Below are 11,670 nucleotides of genomic sequence, written 5' to 3'. Positions count from 1 at the left end.
TTAATCTCTGTCCTAGATTTGGTCCGAGTGCCCTTTGAAGGCGAGGTGGCTGCTTTGTGTAACTCTGGCAAGGGTGCATTTCTACACACCACTTCAATCCGAAGAATCATTGCTCTTGAAACGGAGCTCTTCAGAAAGGGGAAGGCGGGTGAAACTTTAGCACCGCAGCAGCTTGAAATGACCAACGACTAGCAGTCTTGTGTTTGCTAGCTGTTGGCCAGGAGGATATTATGGGTCCCAATGACAGACAAAGCCTGCGATTCTTGTTTCAACCCAATGTCTTATTTCTTGACTTGATTTTTTTTTCTTTAGATGACTGTAAAAAGAAAAAATGGCTAATCAGCAGCCTGTTTTTTGGCTCTGATACCACAAGATGAAAGAAACTCACACTCTCACTGAACTCTCTTGTCTGTGATCCTTCCAAACGCTGATAAAAGTTGGACTCCAGTCTTTAGTCTTGAAGTTTTAGGGGCATCTCAGGCCCGTCAAACTCGCAGAAGGAGCGTTAATTTGATGAAGACGTTCATCGCTTGAAGAATAGCTCCAAAACCGAGTGTGCTGACGCACGGCAGTCTTTTTCAATTTTTGCTCCATCTTTCTCAAAGTGAGTATTCGAAAGCCTTCTTGGAAAGCTCAAAGTGATTCCATCCATCCATCCAGTACCTTTCCAGAGAAGACAACCTTTTGTGGTTTGCCAAAATAAACAAAAGCACCTTTGCGTTTAAATATCAAATGTAAGTGAAGTTTCAGGTTCAGTTTTCTATTGTATATTTTAGATGTAGCCTATGTTGTCCAAAGCTCCAAATTGAATTTTATAGTATTTCAGATTTATTTTAACATCACTGATCAAAAGAATGGCAAGCATCTGCGTGTGATTTAAAGTACATACCATATCAGTAAAAAAGACCGAATGAATACTTTTATTCACCAACAAAGCATTAAATTGAACAAAAGTAACAGTAGATTTATAATGTAATAATATAATAAGGTACATTTAATGGTAAGTTTAAAACAAGTTTTGTAATTAAAAGTAATCTAAAAATCAGAATACATTACCTAAAATGAGTAACCTATATTACTTTACTGATTAAAGTTACTGTAATCAGTAATGGACTACAATTGGTAAGTAATCTACCCAGCTCTGTGTATGTATATATATATATATATATATATATATATATATATGTGTGTGTGTGTGTGTGTGTGTGTGTGTGTGACGAGCTTATAAAAAGTGAAGAGTTTAGGAGGAAAGCGCTCCTCACACAAGAGACGAGCTACATCTGATTCTTCACTGATAAACACTGACCGAGCCCAAGACACCTTTATGACCCTAGTGTTGTGCGATCATTCACGGGATAAGATAAGAGAGAGCGGGAGGGGCAGACTGAGAGGTGAGGTCTGACCCTCTGTCTCATGTGTGTGTGTGTGTGTGTTTAGCAGGTGGTCGCTGGGCATTATGGGGTTAGATGTGGCTCGACTTTGAGGATGTGAGGGCTTACCGGGGTCTAAGTCTGACTAGTGTTTGTCATTTAGGATCAACTTTCTTCATTCTTAAGTCTTTCTGATAAAGCTTCTTGCATAGATGAAAAACATTTCATGAAAAGCATTATAAAATGACAGTTCTGACTCTAAAATCTAATAGGATGAGCCACGTTTGATAGCCTAAAAAGAAACCTTAGTTCTACTGTAAGTATTTCCCATTTTTATATTTGTGGACCCTGGACCACAAAACCAGTCATAAGTGTACATTTTTCAAAATTGTGATTTATACACCATCTGAAAGCTGAATAAATAAGCTTTCCTTTGATGTTATGGTTTGGTAGGAAAGGACAATATTTGGCCGAGATACAACTATTTGAAAATCTGGAATCTGAGGGTGCAAAAAAATCTAAATACTGAGAAAATCGCCTTTAAAGTTGTCCAGATGAAGTTTTTAGCAATGCATATTACTAATTAATATATTTACAGTAGGAAATTTGGAACATGATCTTTACTTAATGTCCTAATGATTTTTGGCATAAAAGAAAAATCAATAATTCTGACCCATACAATGTAATTTTGGCTATTGCTACAAATATACCCCAGCGACTTAAGATTAGTTTTCTGCTCCAGGGTCACACATTTACTCCAAAAAGTATATAAAAATCATTGGGGGTGTTCATCCTATCAGAAACAATGGCAAAATATACAATATAACAATAATAATATACAATTTCCACTTCAATGGTAATTTCTCTGATTGGGAATTGTGGGTAATGTAGTTATTTGCATGGGAATAGTAATTAAAAACTATTTAGAAATTAAACTGAAATCGCACCAACTTGTGGCTATAAAGGTAAAAACTTATTAACTTAATATTATTTTATTAAACTAATAATTATCATAAAAAAATGTTTTATTAAAAAAATCTGACATTTCTGCACTACATATTCATAACTATAACTGTGTTCAGAGGATATATCTATAACAGAATATTCACAATATTGATTATTATTAATAAATGTGATTATTTTGTTAACATATGTAATTTATCTCTGATAACTTTTTTCTTACTTTTTTTACTGTTTTAAGCAATAAGTCACTTGTTACAGTGATACTACCACGGTTCAGTGTTATTTTAGTATTATTTATACTATTATATACTGTATTAGATTTTCAGTTTTCATTTTATTTTTAATTGAGGTTTTAGTAAATATTTCTATTTCTTTTTATCTTTATTTTGGCTTTTAGTCAACTACTTCAGTTAGCTGCCTAGGCGACATTTCTTATTATTGGTTAAGCTTAATATAAAATGTATAATACATTTTTCAATTCCAATTTCAAAAGTTTCACAATCTATGCAGAAGTACATTACATAATTATCAGTTTTCTTCGCCAACAACTCCAGTGAACCAAAAACATAGGTCCAAAAATCAGAGCAGGCAGAAGTGTGTGTGTGTGTGTGTGTGTGTGGGATGCTGTAATGGCTGTGGATGGTGTTCTGATGTGGAGGTCCTGGTACGGATCTCTAGAGACTGCATTCCATCAGTCACAGGACAGATTTTCTCCATCACCTTTCTCTCTCTCTCTCTCTATTGCTCACACACACTGAAACACACTCTTGTTCTTTGTTGTGCAATATCTCTCCACTATCCTGGCAATGTCATCATTCATTCCTCTGCACTTCCTCAAGGTCTGTACAGTAATGAGGGTGAGATACACTCTTTCCTGGACTCTCTGTGTGGGAGTGTGTGTTCAAGTCATGACTTTTCACCAATGACATATACATACCTTTCTTTATATGAAACCAATCCAAATCCTAAATAGTGTGAATTCCAATCTTATATTTAGAATATCCACCCCCTTATTTATTTTATTTAGTGCTTAATTGAAATGTCTTCTTGGGATGTTTCAGCTGTTTAGCAAGAAAAACAGTGATGTAATGCATAGTGGAGATATTTGGTTGAAATCCTGCAATGTTAAGCTCAGGCTCAGACGCTCTAAACCCATCAGACCATAAACAGACTGAGCCAAATGAGAGAAATCACTATTTAAAAATGTTAACAAATAAATTAACAAACGAAGTCACATCATAATTTTGAAGAACTGTAAAGCATAAGGCATAATTTTTATATATATATATATATATATATATATATATATATATATATATATATATATATATATATATATATATATATAAAGCAATTGTTGCAATAATGAAATACATTTTAACTCAACGGTCATGAAAAAATATATATATATAAAAAAACTTGATATTTAACTGGATGGACCAACAACAATGATAATTCATATCATTATTATTAACTTAAAATTATTGTAATAAATTCATAAATACTTGTAGAACTTTTTATACTTTTACTGTTATGATTAGTTTAATATTATTAACTCATGAACATAAATATATTGCAATACAACTGCACAGTAAAAATTAAATTGCAGTAAAATGTTAATACGTCTCAAATCCTTTCATAATAATAACAATTATTATCATTATTGATAATTAATTATTAACTAAATAGTATTTTATTAAATTAAAAATATTAATTTATTATTGTTACATTAACATTAACTGCAGTGTAAAAAAATTCATATTTTCATAATATATTTGCTAATGATTAAATGAATTACATACACTGGTTAAATATAATACATGTCTTATTTTTAATAATAATATTCTTTTTAACCATATTCATTTCTTAATGTTATTAATTCACACTCAAAACAGCACTGTAAAAATAAAAATGAATATTTACTAATAAGTAGATTAATCAACACATTTAATCATAATAAATCAATAATTTACATGAGTAATTAATTAATATTAACTCATGACATCCACAACAGCAATGTCAAATAAACTTTTACAAATAAATATATAATTTTTTTGTGTTTAGTTGGCCATTTATAAATACTTTTCATTATAAATCTATGGAAATACTCTAAACGTCTTTGACGTCTCTCTAAACGAATTTGAAAGTGAAGCATAAAATAAATGCACGTTATAACTAACACCACATGCAGAGATGAAAAATCATATTATTGTGTTTTATTATTTGCATCTTTTTTTTTTTTCTTTTGCAACCCACCAGTTGAGAACCACTGCTTCAAAGAGCAAAGAAACTAAAATGCTGCCCAAACCTTTAACGCAACCTCTAGAACTTCACCTCAGCACTAACTTTGACCTCTCCCTGTTAATCCAACTTATGTTATAAACCTAGCTCCACTACACTGAGGTTCTCTCCTAGCTTTTACAGCCACTAAAACTGAGTGACATAAGAAAGCAAACACGAGCGGCAGGAGGCCTGTTCTCGCAGCTGCAGCCCTAGAGGCCAGGAGGTTATCTCTGGAGAAACAGAGGACAGGTTGTTCAGAGAAGCCTTCTACTGTCCACACGTGTAAGACATCTTCAGCACGCCACAAGAACGCACTCCTGGACGGGAAAGTGGGCAATGACGGAACCAGCTTTGATTTAAACCCCTCTTAAAATCTCCTCTTTTGGAAGGTGAGAAGTCTCGGCACGGGTGGCTGGTGTTTCTCAATGTTTGGAATGAACAAGTCATTGAAGAGGAATCTTCAAACTAGCAGTTTTATCTGGGCAGTTCCAGAGCAACTTCAGATGGAGCTCAAAACTGTTCTTGCTTGTTGTGTTTCTCTTATGACAAAGGACTTATGACCTGATAAAGTGCATGAAAAAAGGAGCTGTGTATAGTGTGACCCATAAATGAATGCACAGAAAAACATGAATCAGTCATCTTCATCTAATGCGATGCTTCCCCATCTTTTTTTTAATGTCTTTTGTTCCTCAAGAGCCCATCAGTAAGTCTCCTTTTATTGGCACTAAACCATCAATGTTGACATGTTTGACATACAGTATCACCATCATCATCATCATCATCAAAGTGGCCATAATTAATGATTAACTTAAAAATGGTTGTTGTTGTTCATAATAAAAATATTATTCATTTGAATAATAATTATAAAATATATTTATATATATATATATATATATATATATATATATATATATATATATATATATATATATATATATATATATATATGAAATACAAAATGATATTTAGTTTAGATATTTATTAAATAGCTAATAATAATAATAAAAAGAATAATAAGTGTTATATTTTTCCAATTATGTACATTTAATATTTATATATGTATATGAAATAATTTTACATATATATATATATATATATGAAACAAATGATCAAGTTATTTTATGAATACTTAACATGAACATATAGTTATAATATAAATCAATATATAATATTTTAATTTGTACAAAAATATTTCCCATTAAGATAAAATATGAAAATAGATAAATGATTAAAATATGTAATACAATATTTAAAAAATGTTTATAATCATATATATTTATATTTAAATGTTTATAAATATCTAACATTAATCATACACAAATAATTGTATATATTTTCATGCTTGTTGAATATTAAATATTCATTGTAAACATTAAAATATAAAACTAATGTTTATGCTTATTAAATATGAATGCATAGTTATTATATATACATTAAGATTTACGCATCTCATTTAACATTATATATTACATTAATAAATATTACAAACTTGGAAGTATATCTCCTGATTATTATTATTGTTGCTGTAATGCTGTTGTTGTCATTGTTAATATTGACACCACCTGAGCTTGTCTGTATAATCATGAGCTTTGACATTGCAGGTTCAGATTTTCTCTGAGAAAGATCAGATAGCAACTGTATTTATAAATGATAACCGTACAAGAAAAGTCATTTGCAATTTGAATTGTGGAATTTATTATCATTCAAGATCCACAAGTATGAAACGTTGCATAATTACATACTATAACACCCATAATTTATTAATGTGACACATACACATAATATGTTGTGGCCTCTCCTTAAAAAGAAACAGACTCAGTGCTATTGTTTTATAGATTTAAAGCATTATATTGCTTTCCAAGTCCTGGTCATACTGTAACTGTGGCTGGATTTCATTTGAGTTAAAAAAATATAAAAGTATCTTCTAAACTAGAAGCAGTGAGGGAAGTGCTTTCTGTTTTAAGACAGCAGAGGTAATGAGTAAGCGGTCTGCATGCTTGAAGCGTCTCAGAAATACCTCTGGGAACTCAGTGCCCAAAGCAAATAAAGGATAGAGTTCCTGCAGCACTCCCAGTAGCAGCTAAAGTTCATTATGATCTCCACTCGTTTGTCATGGCTAGGGGAAAGGAACAATACTTCATTTAGCAGAGTAAACAGTCGCCTTATCGAGATGTTGAAACTCGGAAGAGGCATTTCCACAAAGCGATAGCATCTTGCGCAAATATGATGATTTGCACTGAAAAAAGAAGCGTAGTTCACAAGGCCATAGGATGAATATCACTGCAGCTGTTATTGACAGAGCGTTTGTTTGTGCTGCATGGAGAGATTTCTGCCCACACTTTCAGCCATCAATCATATGACTACTAAACATTTGCTTTGTTCAAAGTTGCATGTAAAAATTGTCAAATTTGGCTTGTAATTCAAATGCTCTTCGGGTTAAGGTTTTATTCATTAAACTGTTTACCGTCCTGGTGTCTGTTGGATTATTATAAGCTGAAACAAATAAAAACATTTGGGGAATGAATAATTAGGCTGAATGATAATATGTATTTATTTTAAATAACCTTTAAAATAAATCTATCTAAATATTTCGATAAAATAAATATACAGTAAATAATAACATGTATTTAAATATTTACAATTAAATAAATAAAATATAAAATAAGAAATCATTATGAACATTAAAAATGTTTAATATAATTTAAATCAAATATACTGTATACAAAACCATGCAATAAAATAGTAAGAAAATACAAGCAAAACAAATAAAGATTTATTATAAATATTAAATATACGGTATATTTAGAATAATGATGATTTCTGATTAGGAATATTTAGGAATTGAGAAATGAAATAAATAAGATTGTGTATCTAAATAAATAATATAAATATATGTATTTATACATTTATAATTCATAATATAAGAAATCTAAAATAAAAAAATATCTATCTAATATCTATCTATCCATCTATCTAATAATTATATGTATTAAAATATGCACAATTCAAATAGTCATATTTAAATATAATACATTAATAATTATAAATACTTAATATAATGATGATATAAATGAAATATATTATATATATTTATGTCACATATTGTATATAAATACAAATAAAGCAAATGAAGATTTATAAATATTACATGTTTATAATAATACTATAAATATTAAATGTTTATAATAATATTATAAATATTATATTATAAATATAAATTATTTAGATGTCTATTTTTATATTGAATTCAATTAAACAAGTCAGTGATACATTTGCTTATGTTTTAATTATTAGATTATGTCACATGATCATCCCAGTATAAATCTTTGAAGAAACTCACAAACCTCCCAGAATAGCACAAATCCTTTGCTTCTGAGGAAGTGCTTGGCAGAGCTGAAGATCAGCAGACTGTCTATCTGTCTAGCGCTGAAAGCATATATTTGGCTTGGCAAAACATGGCAAAAACATATTTTTCTTGGCAAAAGCGAACAGATAATAAGAAGCCTTTTCCAACAGGACAATAAGTTATCCAAACGAACATGGGGACAATATAACCTTTGACCATTTCACATCAGACATGCCAATGATATATAACTTAATGGAGGAAAATAAAATGATATCTTTACATATTTTACAGGAGCTGGAGTCCAGTGTGTGTGATGAAATGGAGAAGAGCGCCCTCTGCTGTCCGTCTGTATGAAGATGAGCTGAGAAAGGTGTATTTTATCTTGCTGTGAACTGTCTCTATGGAATGTGAGCAGGGTTCAGATTGATGATGTCAGCTGCCAGACCTCAGCCTGCTTTAATGCATCACAGTCTGGTATTAACCCAACACACACTCCTGTGAATGGACCGAAGCAGCCAAAAACAACATTTTGCTGCGAGTTACCTTTCTTATGATACTATTATGAAGATTTGATTCTATTTCTGAAACTTGTGGTGGCATTAAGTTTGGCCTCAGGTTTTTTCATTTTAAAGTGGTTGACTAACAGACAAACTGAGTTTAGAGTCTACAAACGAGGTCTGTTTGTTCAGCTCATAGTGAAAGTCAATGAGGAATCAGATATCATTCATCAAGCCCGTTAAAACAAACACACACTATCACATACCCCACCGAACACATGTCTTGTGCCCTGGTGACCAGAGAGCAAACCTGAAAGGTCAAAGGTCATCCGTTGAGCTATTTATCTGATTTATGGGCTGTCCGAGGAAGCCTTATGGTGAAAGATGAACTCCAAACAGGAACGAGTGTCACAACAAACTGAAGTGTTAATGTCTAGATTTAGTGATGGTGAAGGGAGGAGCGTTTATTTAGTTTTTATGCTTGAAGCCTGCATGCTGCTATAATTTACTTTCTGTTCATGTGACCAAAAATGTAAATGTGGTTGTTCCAAAATCATATGTTGTTATTTTTATTAATTGCTTTCATTTGTTAGATAATTTGGCATACTAGATTGTCAAGCTCAAAAATATAAAATAAATAAATAACAACAACAACAACAACAACAACAACAAGAATAATACTACAGATTTGGAACCAGCTGAAATTTCACAGACCTTTCATCCAGGGGTTTTCATCCTGGGTTCCCGGGCAGAGTTATATTTGTTACTTATTGTTTTTTAATAATAATAATAATAATAATAATAATAATAATAATAATAATAAATTAATTAAATAGAAAATAATAAATAAATAAATGAGTAAATAAAAGATTGAATGAATGAATTAAAACAACATAAAAATATTTACTCCAACTAGTTGCCAAAGTAACATTTTCATTTGATCCTTTCATCATTTTCATTTATTAACTAAAATGATATAAATCAAAACTAATAATAATAATAAACTACTGTAATAAACTAAAACTAATTTAAACGAAAACATAAAATGTACAAATAAATTCTAATTTAAAATATTAACAAAAACTATAATAGTATATAAGTATTATTAATTTTAATTATACTTAATTTAAATTAAGTATAATAAAATTTTAGAAAGAACAAAAATAATTTAACAATTTAATTTAGGTCTGTGAAAGTTAACACAACTTTTTAATCACATTTTGGAACATTATATAAAAAAATTATATAGATATAAAAAAAACGAAAACTTCCAAGACTTCAACTAAAATGAAAATTAAAACAGAAAATGTAAAAAATAAAATCTACTTTTAAATATTAACAAAAACTATCATAGTATATCAGTGATCTTAAAATAACACTGATTCGGGGTCCACTAATGTGCAACAAAATTTAAGAAAGAACAAAACAATATTTAACAAAATGTATTTTTAGGTCTGTTAAAGTTAACATTCTTAACTTCAAATATCTATTAAATGTGTTTAACACAATTTTAGAGCACTATGAATATTTTAGAGCACTATTTATTTAGGGAAAAGAGATTTACAAATCAATCTAAACTGTTATCAAATAAATATTCATCTTCATTGAACTACACTTAATGAGCAGAAAAAATTTACACTCATATGAAATACAGTAATTTTATTTATACAACAATAATTTGTTTGGAATGATTATTTTGATCATTTAGAACAGTGACAATATAAATGATTAAATTTTTTAACAACAAAAATGTCTTTACAATATTACTTTTAATGTGTCCCTCGCGCAGTATAAATGAGTCTTTGCACATAGACTTATAATGCGAAGTACCTTGTTTAACCACATGGTGGCAGTACTACTCTTCACGTGAGCGCTAAAGAAAATCCGCTGCTGCAGTCCTCAGTCATAAAGAAAGCAGCGAGTGAGTGAATGTAGATCAAATATGCATGATGTGTATGGGGTTTGTGTGTCAGTTAGCATGCAGTTCAACAAATAGGTGAATTATTCAGGTGAAAAAAAGTCTTAAATTAAACATTGACTGGAAGACAATGGCTTGTCCTGAATAAAGCAGATCACAACCTAAAATAACAACAAAACACTGAAAAAAAAAAAGTAGGAAAAACAAGGATGGATTCTTTTGGCACCATCATGCTTTAAATCAATTTAAATATTCCCAATGCAAATACGCACATGCAGGAATAACCTTTGACAACCCGGCTTCAGTCAAGCCAAGCCAGATCCTTGTTTAAATAAAGCGGGCCCCAAGGATACTCCAAACTGGATTACATGTCAGATAACCTTTGTCTTTGTGAAAAGAGAGAAATCAGTATCCACAGTGGCAAAATCCATGCCCGGCACGTTAGCAAGTCAAATGAGCCCGTGGTGCATATGCTAATGACACTTCTGATTTGCTCACGTCCTGCTCTGTGTATGTAAATGCTCTTGGTTGATAGAGAAATGTGCCATGTACATCTGGGTGGAACGAGCAGTGTTGTGTTAGCACTGCCCTAAGGCGCTGGACGGTCTCCCAGTTCAGTGCTTGTAAACAGATTACAGTCACTCTGTTTTCCACTAACGTCTTCATTATTACACAAAGACAATTTGGATGATTTCAGTGAAGCAGATGTGCTTTATTTGACTGCTGTTCCTTTTGTTGCTCGCAATTAACGTCATTAACGCTGTCATCAACACCCTCTTCGCTTATGATTATGTATACTGCATCTGATTTTTAATTTATTTTTTTGGTAGTGTGAAACAACCATACAATCAAGTGTTTTTATTTACCTCACCGTATTAAAAATGAAGGCCGACACACAATTGTCTTATGATTTAGATTTCTCTAACACTGAGAGAGATCTTGCTTTCCTTTTTAAAGAAATGTAGGAATTTTGTGAATCGTCTTCCCAATTAGAAATTTGGATGGTTTGTATCTCTCTCACACACACACGCACAAAAAAAGATGATCATTTAAATAGAAATATTAAATAAAAATATGTGTGATCAATTAAACACTTAAATAATAAATTATATTTCATTTATATACAATATACTGTATACAAACACACACTACTGTTCAAGTTCAGGGTTCAATGTATTTTTTTTATGTTTTTGAAATAAATACACGGCATTTATTCAATATACAATAATTGTGTGCCTTAAGAAAAGTAAACATACTGGTTAAGAAATAAAAGTGAAACATTTTACAGTTTGG

At 30.8% G+C, this 11,670-nt stretch overlaps 1 long non-coding RNA gene across 1 annotated transcript in view; it reads right to left on the bottom strand.

The window, feature by feature from the left end:
* Window positions 1–11,670, bottom strand: part of LOC128014278 (uncharacterized) — a 64,818-nt gene that overhangs the window by 34,046 nt on the left and 19,102 nt on the right. The gene's annotated exons all lie outside the window — the stretch shown is intronic.

This window comes from Carassius gibelio, chromosome B25 (assembly GCF_023724105.1).
Source record: "Carassius gibelio isolate Cgi1373 ecotype wild population from Czech Republic chromosome B25, carGib1.2-hapl.c, whole genome shotgun sequence".
Taxonomy (NCBI): Eukaryota; Metazoa; Chordata; class Actinopteri; order Cypriniformes; family Cyprinidae; genus Carassius; species Carassius gibelio.
The sequence above is the reverse complement of the archived record's forward strand: the minus strand, read 5'-3'. Positions and strand labels throughout refer to the sequence as shown.